The following is a 15034-nucleotide window of genomic DNA, read 5'->3' as shown; positions in this document are numbered from 1 at the left end:
TTAACACAGCCCAATCCTGTTCTGATAGAATTCAACAAATCAAAAACCCCAGTTTTTTTTCTGTGCAAAGGACGTCCTTACATATAATTCCTGGATTCCACAAATGCATCAAATCCTTAGTGTAAATAAAACAGAAAAATCTATTCCCAATTAATAATAGACTCCCAAGTCTTTAAAAATAGCAAAACAAAAAACAAAACGATAAAATATTCAACAGTCCTTCCTGAATTAGAAATTGGGCTGTAGCATCCACGATAGTTAGGTGAAACTCTCCTTTGACAGTGACTTATTGAGGACAGACAAGTAAGAGTATGGAAACTACTTCACAGAAAAAGTACCAGGCCTTATGTGGAAAAAATAAGGTCCCTTGGTTTAGCTGACAGAGGGCATCCAATGAGAATTGTTTTGTCTCTGAATCAAACTGAACCCATTAGGTATCATGTATTTAACCACCAAACACTTTTGCTGAATTCTTTTTTCTTTACTTCTAGTGGCAATGTTGATAATATTTAGAAGATAAGAAAATTGTAATAATAAAGTAGAATGAGACACTTTTAGTGATTCCATTGAATTCTCTAATGAGGGAAAGGAACAAGATATTACCCAATTCTGTTTATTTTAAAATGAGTCCACATTTGGGATCAATTTACCAAAACACACAAAGGACTTGTATACATTCAATTACAAAGCTTTCCTTCAAGAAAGAAAGAACAATCTAAGTAGCTAGAAGAGTATTCAGTGTCCATGGCTAGGCTGTGTCAGTATGATAAAAATGACAATACCACCAAAAGTAATTTACACTTTCAGTGCTATACCAATCAAATTACCTGGGGATACTTCACAGAATTTGATAAAATAATAACAAAATTCATTTAGAGAAACAAAAGATCTAGAATAACAAGGGAAATTATGAAAAGAAGTAAGAAGGACAGCTTAGTGGTGCAGTGAGTACAGCACTGGCCCTGGAGGCAGAAGGACTGCAGTTCAAATCTGGCCTCAGACTTTGACGCTTACTAGCTCTGTGACTCTGGGTAAGTCATTTAACCCCATTTCCTTGAAAAACAGAAGAAAAAAAAAAGAAAAGAAGTAAGGACAAAGAGGGAATGGCATTTTTGGACCTCAAATAACATTTTAAAGCAGTGGTAACCAAAATCATCTGGTATTGGTTACAGAGAGATAGATTAATGGAACAAACTTAGACAAGGGATATTCAGAAACAATAACACTCAATAAACCAGTGTTTATTCTACAAAGTAGAAGACATAAACTGCCTAGGGAAAAGCTCCCTGTTTGATAAAACCTTCTAGAAAAATTGAAAAGCTGTCTGGCAGAAATTAGGGTGAGACCTATACCTTATGCCATATTCCACAATACATTCTAAATGGATATGTGACCTTATCGTTAAAGATTATTTTTTGAAAAAGAAGAATAACATTATATATCTCTTGTAGGTATGGGTAAGAGATATATTCTTAACAAAACAAGAGATAGAGGCAATTTCAAAAGATAAAATAGATATCTTTGATTGCTTCTGTAGAGACAACATTAATGTATCTAGGATAAGAAGGGAAGTGGTCAAATGGGGGGGAAAGTCTTTGTATCAAATTTTTCTGATAAGCGTTTGGCATTCAAGACACATACACATACTCACACACATATATTTTATATATCTATATCTCCAAGTGATACATAAATGAGAGAGAGAAAGAGAGAGAGGAAAAGGCAGAGAAAGAGAAAGAGAGAGAGAGAGGAAGGGAGGGAGAAAGAGAGAGACTATATAGTCTATATATCTAGGATACCTAACACAGAGTTTATCTATCTTGGATATTAAACATATAGTTTCTATATCTTGAATATATACATATACATATGTCTCAGTATTTATATACACATACATGTCTCTGTGTTTATACACATATATATGCATGCATAGCACATGTATATGTCTAGTAGGTGTGTATATATGTGTACATGTGTATGTTTATATATATATATATATATGCATATATACACATATAACTAATAGCCATTCCCAATAGATAGTCAAAGAATATGAACAAATAGTTCTCAAAAGAGCTGCAAAGAATTCACAAAATGCTCCAAAACACTAAAAATAACAGAAATGCAAATGAAAACAACCCTGACGTTTTACCTTACACCTTGCAAATTGGGAAAAATGACCAAAAAATAGTAACAGTCAATTTTAAAGGATTATGGAAAGATAGGCACAGTAATGCATTATTGGTGGACCTGTGAAATAGTACAACCATTTTGGAAATCAAATTGGAATTTTACAAATAAATTACACAAATAATATTAACGATATACAAATAACATTAATAAATAATAACAAGAAATTACACAAATTAATTATACAAAGTGCCTAAAATGTCCATGCCCTTTGAACCAGACATTGAATTACTGGGTTTATAGCCTAAGGAAGCCATCGATAAGAAAAAAATCCCTATATACTCTAAAATATTTGTAGAAGCACTTTTTGTGATAGCTAAGACTTGGAAACAAAGTATATGTCCATCAATTATGGAATGGCTAAACAAATTGTGATACATGAATATAATGGAATATTACTGTGCTGTAAGAAATTATGTATATGGTAAAAACAGAGAAGCATGGAAAGATCTATGTGAACTGATGCAAAGTGAAGTAAGCAGAGCCAAAACAACATATACATTAACTGCAATAGAGTAAATGGAAAGAACAACAACACCGCAAATTTATAAAGATCAAACATGACTTGGAATGATGTGATCTAAAAACAGGAGCACCTGGAAGATTTCGCTAACAATAGAAAATACCTCTTCAGTCCAGACTCAACGTTGGGGATCTGTCATTGAAATAGCAAACACCTTTGGCAAGCACATCCCCGTATTTTATTTTTCACTTGATATTAATCATCAGAATAACAATTAACAAAAGTCAGCTCTGTTATTTTGCCTGTCAAAGAATCTTGTCTTACTTAACACATGCAAGGAAGATACTTTGTAAGTTGTCTTATTAATAAAACAATAAAATTTGGATTACAAGTTACAGCTCAAAAGTCACCCTTGAATATGCTGCAACTGATCTATGGGGTGGTCTGAAATGTGTCATCTCAAAATACCTTCGTTGTTAATAATAGCTAATAATAATAATAGACAACATTTATATGTCACTTTAAGAGATATACTTTACATATATCATGTCATTTGATCTGATTACTATTATCTCCATTTTGTAGATGAGGAAACTGAGGTTGAGAGGTCAAGTGACTTGACCAGAGACACACAGCTAGTGTATGAGGCAGAATTTGAGAACAGATCTTTCCATGCTTCTCTGGGGGTCAAGGTCTCCCACTGCATCCTGGACCATCTCCAGTCATCCTGATGAATATCAGGTGACCTTGCACAGCCCTCCCTCCCTCAAATCAAAGTCAACTGTAAGTCGTGTCATCATTTCTCTGATGGCATGGTCTTCTTCCACAACAAAGGATGAACACAACAACAAATATTCATCACATATATTATTTCTTACAGCACAATAATATTCCATTACATTCCTGTTGAGTCATTCCCCAATTAATGGGCATCTACTTTGTTTCCAAGTCTTAGCTATCATAAAAAGTGCGGCTATAAATATTTTGCTATAAATAGGGACTTTTTTCCTTATCGATACACTTAGGATATAAGCCCCATAACTGAGTCTCTGGTTCAAAGGATATAGATGTTTTAGTCACTATTTGCATAACTCTTGACTAACTCCAGCATTCTCTGCCCTAGGCTACTTCAGCTACATTTTAATAAAAAGATAAGTTTATTAAGTGGACAAAAGACCAGATAAAATTTGTGTGAGGGGTGTGTGTGTGTGTGTGTTGGGGGGTGTGTGTGTGTGCCCACATGCATCTGCTTGTGTAAGCAGGGAAAAGGGAACTTGATCACTGAGGCCTTTTGTCCTACTGCACAAATTCCAATCAAGTGGGTAAGAAGTTAAAAGACACAAAGTGGTTTATCTTCAATACCTTAAAAAAATTAAAGCAGGAATAGATGAAAAAAGGAGACAAGATCCTGAAACTATGTATCAACACCAGAAGGCTAGGGTAAGTCTCAATATGAAAAGAGAATGAAAATAACCACAGGGTATCTAAAATGGAATTCTCATGCTCAAGAAAGCAAAGACAAGGAAGGAACCTCTTTTGGTATGTTATAGTTAATTTTAATTAGTACAAAGCAAGAAAAAGAAAAGCAAAGGAGTATAGCATAAAGACCAGTGCCAGAAAAAATAGCAATGGGCAAGTTATCTGATTACTAAAGAGAAAAGAAACCTGTTCTCATAAGACAAAGATAAGGATTTCACCAAAGGAAAAAGCTGCCTGAGTACAATGGAAAAAATTTTAACACTGGACCCTGCTGTTTTTCCAGACAATTGTAGTGACTGATCTCAGTTTATTATAAAAATTAATTTAAGGAAAAGGAGTTCATTTAGAGTCACAATGTTTAGAATATTTAATGAAAGTTTATTAAAAGGAAAAATTAGAAGTGTGGTAAATATTTGAGAATTAGAAACAGATATTATCTGAGGAAAGAGTTTGAGTAAACAAAGTAAAATAAATTTGCTGTTTATTGCTGCCACATCAAAGGAAGCACAGTTGCTAGTCACTGGTTGATTTTAATAAAAGTTTTGCCTTCCTTGCTACAAGTTTACTAGTTAAGTTTCTGTGGGTCTGCTTATCTCTTTTACTTTTTGTTTAATCTTGCCCCGAAGACCATTCTTTGTGGCAAGCAAATCTCTTAAGTTGTACCATTCCATTGATTTTCACCTAATTAGCTCCACATAATTCCCACCTCCATTTTACCATTTTGTATATTTCTTCATGGCAAAAGGCTCACTTTGCAGTGAATGGGATCTAAAATAAAAATTATAACATTTAAGATGGATGTGTTTAACAGGTCATAGCAATAAAGCACTGATGTAGTCTAAGTAGTTCCCATTGCCAAGTAAATACCAAAACCTCCCAAGCTCATCATTCCCCACAACACTAGGCACTGAGAAGATACCACAGCACCCTAAGCTCCCTGGGATATCACTCTTCTCTCCAGTGAGTCATAAGGCCAGGTTCACTTAAACCCTTTAAGAGGATTTTCTCTACCACCAACTCTTCTCCCAGAACTAGGTTTCTGACTGGGTTTCCCCATCTAAAACACAGAACTAGATATCGTTGAACCCAATTTTCTTTCTCTGTTGAAAATGAAAAATAGCAAATGATGAGCTCCTAAACATGGAGCAATACTACCCACTTTCCAAATGTCTACCAGAAATATCCATGAAATGATCATTGAAATCTTGAAGAATGAATGTTAATTTCATCAACTTTCACAATAGGGCATATGAAGGAAAAAATGGAATGAATATTCGGTGATATATTATTCCTGGAGTCAATTTCCATATTCAGAATTAAAGTTATTAAAAGAATCTGATTATTGATTCCGTTTATTAACACTTAACCCTTTCTGAATACCTCCAAACCTAAAATTCTTCTATTTTAAGAAAGCTATACCCCTCAGATTTTATTTGCCCTAAACTAAATAATCTCAATCACAGAAGCAGATTTTTAATGCTTCAAATACTTTAGGATCCTTTTTATGTATGATGTCTCCATATATACAATAAATGTATCCATGTATACAATAAAGAGCATAGATTTTGAAATAGGAAAAGACTTTGAAAACTATCTACTCCAGAAAAAACAAAGAAGATGGCAGAGTACAAAGACACATATACTCTAGCACTTCCCCCACAGACCACAAAACACCTGTAAAAAATGACTGAAATTCTAGAGCAGCAGAAGCCACAGAACAGCAGAGTGAAAGAGATTCCCAGACAAAGGTAACCTTGGAAGGACAACAGGAAAGGTCTATCTCACGGGATGCTGAGAGGAGCAGAGCCCAACCCTGGCAAAATGGCACTGGGAGGAACAGGACTTGAACAGACTTCCAGGGCAGAATTCCCAGCAGGGAGAGTCCCAGATCCCTCAACCCACAAAAACCAAAGAAAGCTCCAAAGGTCAGTGTGGGAGGGCTTTCCCAGCCAGGCCAAAGGGGAATGGGGTTCCCCCAGCACTAGCCCCAGGCAGCAGCAGCAGAGGGAGGTGGGCAGCTACAGTGGCCAAGGAAGCAGGATCCATTGTCACAGCTCAGCTTAAAGCCCCTGGGGAAATTGAGCAGCTGATCTGAATCTCAGCCTTGAGCACACTACTGGGGGGAGGAGGAGGACTAGGACTCTCCTGTTGACAAAGGATTCAGAAGTCAAGCAACTGGCTAGGAAAATGCCCAAAAAGGGGGAAAAAATAAGACCATAGAAGGTTACTTTCTTGGTGAACAGGCATCTCCTTCCATCCTTTCTGATGAGGGAGAACAAGGCATACTATCAGAGGAAGTCAAGGCTTCTGCCTCCAGTACCTTCAAAATGAATATGAAATTGGTTCAAGCCATAGAAGAGTTTGAAAATCAAGTCAGTAGCTTGCTAAAGGAAAACCAAAAAAAAATGCTGATGAAAATAACACCTTTAAAAAAAAGGCTAACTCAATTGGAAAAAGAGGTCCAAAAAGCCAGTGAGGAGAACGAGGCTTTAAAAAGCAGAAGTAGTCAAATAGAAAAGAAGGTTCAAAAGCTCACTGAAGAAAAGAGTTCTTTAAAAGAGAGAGTGGAGTTCAGGGAAGCTAATGACTATGAGATAAACCAAGAAGTTAAAAAACAAAACCAAAAGACTGAAAAAATAGAAGATAATGTGAAACATCTCATTGGAAAAACAACTGACTTGGAAAATAGATCCAGGAGAGACAATTTAAAAATTATGGGGCTACCTGAAAGCCATGATCAAAAAAAGAACCTACACATTATCTTTCATGAAATTATCAAGGAAAACTGCCCTCATATTCTAGAACCAGAAGGCAAAATAGATATTGAAAGAATCCACCAATCACCTCCTGAAAAAGACCCAAAAAGAGAAACTCCTAGGAATATTGTGACCAAATTTCAGAGTTCCCAGGTCAAGGAGAAAATACTGCAAGCAGCTAGAAAAAAACAATTGGAGTATTGTGGAAATACAATCAGGATAACACAGGATCTGGCAGCTTCTACATTAAGGGATCAAAGGGCTTGAAACAGGATACTTTAGGAGTCAAAGGAACTGGGATTAAAACCAAAAATCACCTACCCAGAAAAACTGAGTATAATACTTCAAGGAAATAAATGGTCATTCAATGATATAGAGGACTTCCAAGAATTCATGATGAAAAGACCAGAACGAAATAGAAAATTTGACTTTCAAACACAAGAATCAAGAGAAGCATGAAAAGATAAACAGGAAAGAGAAATCATAAAGGACTTTCTAAAGATGAACTGTTTACATTCCTACATGGTAAGATAATATTTGTAACTCTTGAGACTTTTTGCAGTATTTGAGTAGGTGGAGGGATTATACACACACACACACACACACACACACACACACACACACACACATAGAGTACAGGCTGAGTTGAATCAGAAGACATGATATCCATAAAAAAATTAAAATTAAATTAAGGGGTGAGAGAGGAAAATATTGGGAGGAAAAAGGGAGAAATGGACTGGGGCAGGCTATCACTCATAAAAGAGATAAGAAAAATCTTGTTCATTGGAGGAGAAAAGGGAGGAGGTGAGAGGGGAAAAGTGAAGCTTGCTCTCTTCTCATATGGCTTAAGGAGGGAATAACATGCTCACTAAATTTGGTATGAAAAACTATCACACTACAGGAAAGTAGGGGAGAAGGGGACAAGTAGGGTGAGGGGGATGATAGAGGAGAGGGCGAATGGGAGAAGGGAGTAACTAGAAGTAAACATTTTTGGGAAGGGACAAGGTCAAATGAGAGAATAGAAAAAAAGGGGGGACAGGGTAGGATGGAGGGCAATATAGTTAGTCTTACACAACATGACTATTGTGGAAGTCTTTTGCAAAATTTCACATATATAGCCTGTATTGAACTGCTTGCCATCTCAGTGGGGATGAGGCAGAAGGGAGGGAGAGAGAGAAGTTGGAATTCAAAGTATTAGAAACAAATGTTAAGATTTATTATTACATATGACTGGGAAATAAGAAATACAGGTAATGGGGTATAGAAATTTATCTTGCCCTACAAGAAAAGAGAGAAGATGGGGATAAGGGAAGGCTGGAATGTGATAGAAGGGAGGATACATTGAGGGAAGGGGTTCAGAATGCAAAGTATTATGGGGTGGGGGAGGGGAGAGATGAGGAGAAAAATTAGAACTCAAAATTTTGTAGAAATGAATGTTGAAATCTAAAAAAATACATAAATAAATTTTTTAAAAAATGAAAATTATCTACTCCAATTCCCTTGATTTATAGATGATGAAACATGGGCCAAGGCAGGTAAATCAACTTATTTAAAATCATACAGTAAACTATATCAAATTGCTTGACCTCTCAGTGATGGGGAGTGAGGGGAGACAAAGAGGAAGAAGAGAATTCAGAACTCATAATTTTAAAAATAAACGTTAAATACTTTTTTCCATGTAATGAGGGAAAATACTAACTAAAAAAAATTTTTTAATTAAAAAAACACACAGTAAGTGGCAAGACTGGGATTTGAACCCAATTCTCCTGATAGTAAATTGGTTCCACTATGTCACAACCTGGCATTGACCAGCAACTAGATGGATGGCAAAAACAAAGCAGAAAATTATCTCCTTTGCTAAACAGTTGTGGCCCAGATCTTGGTCTCAGGACAGGCCTAAGGCAGCATACAATTCATCACCAAGCCTGCACTTGAAGATTGTTTTAAGATTGGTAGAGCATGCTATGTGTTCCTTTGACAAAGATTTTAAGATTTTAAAACCTAGTATCACCTTCATGCCATGATGGATACATCAGAAGATGATTTTAGAAGTACTTGAGAGGGAAAATCAGTGTCATAATAGAAAATAATTTTCTATAATAAACAGTACAATTTTAATGTTATTTTGTAATCATTTTAAATTAGAAATTAAATTGGGGAAGCAGCAGATCTTAGATAAATTTTGCATGAATGTGGACAAGACTATAGATTCAAAGTAAAAGAAAAATGTACTTTTTAGATAAGCCCTTAAACTTCATTTTAGCCAATATTTTTTTAAAAAGGATAAGTAGTAATAAATACCCCTATTACAGTGATATTATATAGTTCTTAGCACATAGTATGAATCTATTAAAGACTATTACCTACTCTGATAAATATAAATGACCTTCACAATTACCTAAGAGTTATTCTCCATTTTCTATCTTGTTATTGTGTTACAGAGGATACAACCTTAGAAAATACAAAAAAGTATGAGACTTTGACCTTACTGGAATTGTTCATTTTAGAGTCAACAAATAAAAAAATTATCTCTAGAATTATCGAGCCAATTACGGACTGATGCTATTTCAACATGTTTGCATGCAGACACGGACAATGCCTCCTACAGATGTCCTATTAGACATGCAGTATTTTATTTCCTGTTTTATTCAGGAGACAGAGGTATGATGCTAGGACTTGGACTCTGGAAAACCTGGGTTTGAATCCTGCCATACAGCTGCGTGGTCTTGGCAGTCAGTTAACTTCTCCAAGCCTCAGTTTCTTTATTTGTAAAATGGGGATAATAGTAATTGCTGTACCTACCTTATGGAGTTGGTAAAAAGCTCAAATGAGATAATGCGGGCAAAGCATTTAGCAAACTTTAAAGCGCAATAAAAATGTCTATTATTATTATAATTATTTGCTTTTCATAGCTATAATGTAACCATTTATAAGAAATATAATACTGATGAATATTCAACACCAATTGAATAAACTTAAGTGTGATTAAGACTTAAGGTTGAATCTGAATATAATATCTCTCTCCAGGAAAAGTTCTTTGCAATATATAAGAGCTGTCTTGGAGACTGAGAGAACATCAACTCTCACTAATAAGATTTTAGAAGATTCATTCCAGAGAAACAAAAATTGTTAAATTAGATACTTTCTGAAATCACTGAAAGATCCATAGTTCATTTCTAAGTATCTATTCAGTGGCCTGTTGCTCCTGTTCTTTTCTGATTGCTTTCAATGACCACAACTTTCAAAATAAAAACTGGAATTTCATTCTTGAATGGACAGTATGGCAGAGGAATCTCTCAGATGGTGAGTTAATTGGCAATTATGTATTCCATACATCACGCATTTAAATATTTATCCACAAAACATTTAGATAAAAATTCTTACATAAAACATACACTTATAGTTTAGAAAAAAATCTCTGAATCATTTCCTGTGACTCACTGACCTGGTATTCTATTTGCTTGATACAAAGCAAACGAATACTATTTTTCTTGTCTAGTTTTTACATTTCTTAGATCTATATAGTCATATAGTCATATGTCATTATGAAATAAATAAATGTTCAAACCTACCCCTGACATTAACTCAGTTACCATGGGTAAGTGACTTAAGCTGAACGGTTTCCTCTTCGGTAAAATGGGGATAATATCGCCTTTGATACATGCCTCACAGGATGAGATGAGATAAGTAAGACGAATGAAAAAAAAGCAGGTACAACGCTTTGCAAATTCTAAAACCCTACATAAATATCACTTGTGATACATAAAAATATTCAAATATAATAACTTCATTTTAAACCAAATGACAAGAACTATCTATATTTTTTGTAACTATTCAAGACATGAAAATAACGTCCTATAAATCAAGATGTGAGACTTTAGACAAATGACTTGATTTCTGTACAAATGTACTACCTCACAAAAGTTGTTATGAGGAAAACATTTAATAAATCTTAAAGATCTATATAAATATGAGTCATTATTATTATTGAACAAAAATAATTAATTACAATAAATATTACTCACCAATATTGGAGAAAAGCAGAGAAAGTTTTTTTAATCACAAGAGTTAAGTATGGTATGATGAAGAGGACTGATTCTTCAGAAGTTGGGCTCATATTCACCTCTGGCACTTATGGTTTATCTTGGGCAAATTATCTTTTCTGGCCCTCAGTTTCCTCTCTATAAAATAAAGAAGTTGGATTAAATAACCTCTAAGGTCCCTTCCAGTGTTAAATAATGATCTCAGCATTCTCTCATCTCTTTGTCTTTGCTCACAAAATGGATTTCACCTTCTCTTTGAAACTTTTCATGATTCTTCTTTCCCTAAACAAAGAGATGTCTAACTCCTTTTCACTTCTTTCATGAATCTCCCAAGAGTACACACACTACAGGAGTAGTGGGATCACTGGCTTGGAATAGGAGGGATCTTGCAATTTATTTACCTATCTCTGGAAAGCTAATGCATAAGAATAACTCGCCTTACAGAATAGACTGGCTCTTGAAAAAAACGTTTTGTGGAGAAAAAAAATATTTTAAATACAGTATAAGAATTTGCTTCTTTAAAATTCTATGATTTTTTATAAAAGGAGGAATTTTTTACCATTCTTCTTCTAATTTATCTTTTCTCTAAATCCAGATTTTCATATATCTACTAGATTAAGAGAAGGAAATGGATAAGAGTCACACAGAATGAAAAGGCATGTAGTGCTATAGAGGTCATAATGATGAGATCACAAATCCACTAATGTATTGCCATATCACCTTGAAGTAAGAATCGACCTCGAAATCTTTCAAACACACATTCTCAGTTTTTCTCATGTGTTTAACCTTATTTCTCCTAGATTAAGAATGCTATGGACTTCAGATCTTATTAAAGTAAAAAGTGTTTAATTACTTCCCACACACTACAATTTAATTGAAAACTATTTTTTAAAAAACATTACCAATGGAAAAAATTCTATCAGTGACCATTTTATTTCAAAACAATAGATAATGATACCAATCAAACTTAATATATATCTTGACATACTTCACTAGTATGTATCATCAACAGAACTATAACTGGGAATTCTGGCACCCAGAACAAATTCAATTGGAGGTAGATCAACAGACATACTAAGACACTCCAAAACTGACACATGCTGCCATAGTCACTGATTCTAGGCACAACCACTGCCAAGAGGAAACAACCTGGAAGGAGGAAGAAAAACTTCAATTGCCCAATAGATACGCGTTTGCTCATCTGTAAAACTCAGCCAGCTTCTTTGAAAATTATCATGACAGAGACATGAAATTCTAAGAGATAGCAAATGCCTTTCTGTTTAGTCAATTAGATGATCCTCAAGAGGAACATGTTTTTATTTTGAGAGGGATAGAAAGAAAAAAATGAAGTAACTTTTCATGGTACCTAACAGAGTACAATATTCAGCTGACACTGGGGCACTTGACATATTAGCCAAGAGTTGTTGAATCTGCTTTAGTATGGGTTTCAAGCTGATTCTGAGAGAAAATGTATACCAGAAATAAGATAGCTAATCAAGTGTTGATCATTTCAAAGCAGTCTCCTTGAAAGACTATTAATTCATTCTAACAATGGCTACCATTGTTCAAAATATTTAGACTCATAGATCTCAAGGTAAAAGGGACCTCAAAGGCCATCTAATCCAACCCTTTCACTTTATAGATAAGGAAACTGAGGTTAATTAGCTTGCCAATGTCACACAGATAAAGCCTCAGAGTTGGGACCAGAACCTAGATACTCTGACTCTAAAACCAGGACTCTTTCTACTCATAGCATGGCTCCTCACTACTTCTGGACCTACTCATTTGAAGTTGTTTTCAGTACTTCTGTCACCTTCTTTGGAAAATTCTCAATGGTGATAAATCTTTGGGGGTTTTGTAAGCATGGATTTGATTTTCTAAAACATGCAAAAATGTTTCAAACAAGAGCATCATTGAAATATAGACTCCCAATACCTACTTTAAAAGAGCCATCACTTAGCTAAATATATATAGTTCCAGATGTCAGAACTGTTGAAGTTTCAGAGAGGGAAATATACACTTTATGAAAGAAAACTTCCTAATAGTATTTCTGATATAACTACTTTAAAATGAATCTTACTACTTTAAAGTTATGCATAATACGTGTATGTCATGTATATATACAAGTCTGTTAGGAAAAAGATTGTCACTTGTATATTTCAGGAATTGTGACTACATGTGGAGCTGAATTATTCTAGTGTTTCAAGGGATGAGAAAAAAAACTGTCTTTACCCTGTAATATTTCCATTTTTGGAGAGAAAGTGAAACGTGGACAGATTAGGTAGGAACATAGGTGGAATGCCCTCAAATCTACCAAGCAATAGGAAGCACTTCTAGTGGGCTAAGAATGGACAAGCAACTGTACTCAAAATTTCTAGTCTTATGATACTATGACTCCTGAGGCAATTCCAAGAAGGACCTAGGATCTTTGGGGGAGGATGAGAGGGAAGAGTAAGGGTATAAGCAAGTATGTAGTGCCTACTATATGCCAGGCTCTATACTAAGAGCTTTGGGTAGCTAGGTGGCACAGTAGATAGAGTGCAGGACCTGGAGTCGGGAAGACATATCTTCCTGAGTTCAAATCTGGCTTCAGATACTAACTGTGCGACCCTAGCCAAGTCACTTAACCCTTTTTGCCTCAGTTTCCTCATCTGTAAAATGAGCTGGAGAAGGAACTAGCAAACCATTCCAGTGTCTTTGCCAAGAAAACCCAACAGAACAACATGCTAAGCTTTACAATTATTATCTCATTTGATCCTTACAACAACCATGCAAGATAGGTACTGCTATTATCTCCGTTTTAAAGTTAAGAAAAATACAGACAGAGATTAAGTGACTTTCCAAGGATCATACAGCTAGTAAATGCCTGAGATCAGATTCGAACCCAGATCTTCTTGACTCCAGGCTCACCATTCTATTCAGTATGCAACCTAGCTGAAGATAACATGGTTCTTCAAGATCTATTGGAAAGATCATTTACAACTCCTTCCTAACCTACCCAATTTACCAGCCAGTGGCTAGCACAGGCCCCATCAGGGAGATGAATAGGCTTCTCAGAAACCAATAAATGTTCCCAGAGCCAGCATTTACTTCTTACCATATGCTAGATAGTCAGTAGCTGATAAAAGAGCTGTCAAGCTAGGGGAGCAATGAAAGATCTTTGTAAACTGCAATTATCTGGAGTTCTAATGCAGCATCTCAAATATCGTTGGGAACAAGGCAAACAGAGACTATTACTTCCAGCCTTCATTTTTGTTCTCTTTTTTCCCTCAGTGGCATCTCTAAACATAAAAGTACACCTATAACTATGAAAAAGTAACTGAAGAATTCAGCACCAAATATTGGACAAAAAAAAAATGAAAGGCAAAGAAAAGAATCATTCTAGAGAAAGATGATAAAACTGGAAATGAAAATGATGGCAGAGGTTGATCTATTTGCGTCAGCACAATCTAGAGAAGAAAAGAAGGAAATATCTCTTTTTCTCAAGTCTGCTTCATTAAGTGGTTGTCTCCCTGAAGCCTAAGTAGGATACCAACTAAGATTTATATACAAACATGTTGGTGGTGGTGTTCAGTCATTCAGTCATGTCCTACTCTTCATGATCCCATGAACCATAGCACACCAGGCCCTTCTATCCTCCACTATTTCTCAAAATCTGTCCAGGTTCATGTTCATTGTTTCCATGATACTATCTATCTATCATCTCCCTACATCAAAATCTTTTCCAATAAACCTATCTTCTCACTATATGGTCAAAGTATTTCAACTGCAGCTTCAGTATTTGACCTTCCAGTGAAAAGCTTGAATTAATTTCTTTAAGTATTGGCTGATTTGATCTCCTTGTTTTCCAAGGGACTCTCTAAAGTCTTCTCCACAACACAATCTGAAAGTGGCAATTCTTCAGCACTCAGTTTTCCTTATAGTTCAACTCTCATAGCCATACATTGCTACTGGAAAAGTATAGCTTTGACTATAGAGACCTTTGTCAGCAAGGTGATGTCTCTGCTTTTTGGTATGCTGTCCAGATTTCCCATAGCTTTCCTTTCAAGGAGCAAGCCTCTTTTAACTTTACGACTGCAGTCATCATCTGCAGTGATCTTTGA

The 15034-nt window shown here is 35.4% G+C and overlaps 1 long non-coding RNA gene across 1 annotated transcript in view; it reads right to left on the bottom strand.

Annotated features, from left to right (window-relative positions):
- The window catches only part of LOC140501269 (uncharacterized), a 79782-nt gene that overhangs the window by 2872 nt on the left and 61876 nt on the right, over window positions 1–15034 (bottom strand). Inside the window, exon 2 of the long non-coding RNA XR_011966120.1 lies at window positions 10914–11069. This is a non-coding gene — a long non-coding RNA (uncharacterized lncRNA). The remainder of the gene's footprint in view (window positions 1–10913; window positions 11070–15034) is intronic.

Source organism: Notamacropus eugenii, chromosome 1 (assembly GCF_028372415.1).
Source record: "Notamacropus eugenii isolate mMacEug1 chromosome 1, mMacEug1.pri_v2, whole genome shotgun sequence".
Lineage (NCBI taxonomy): Eukaryota > Metazoa > Chordata > Mammalia > Diprotodontia > Macropodidae > Notamacropus > Notamacropus eugenii.
Note: the sequence above shows the minus strand (reverse complement) of the source record. Positions and strands in the feature narration are given on the sequence as shown.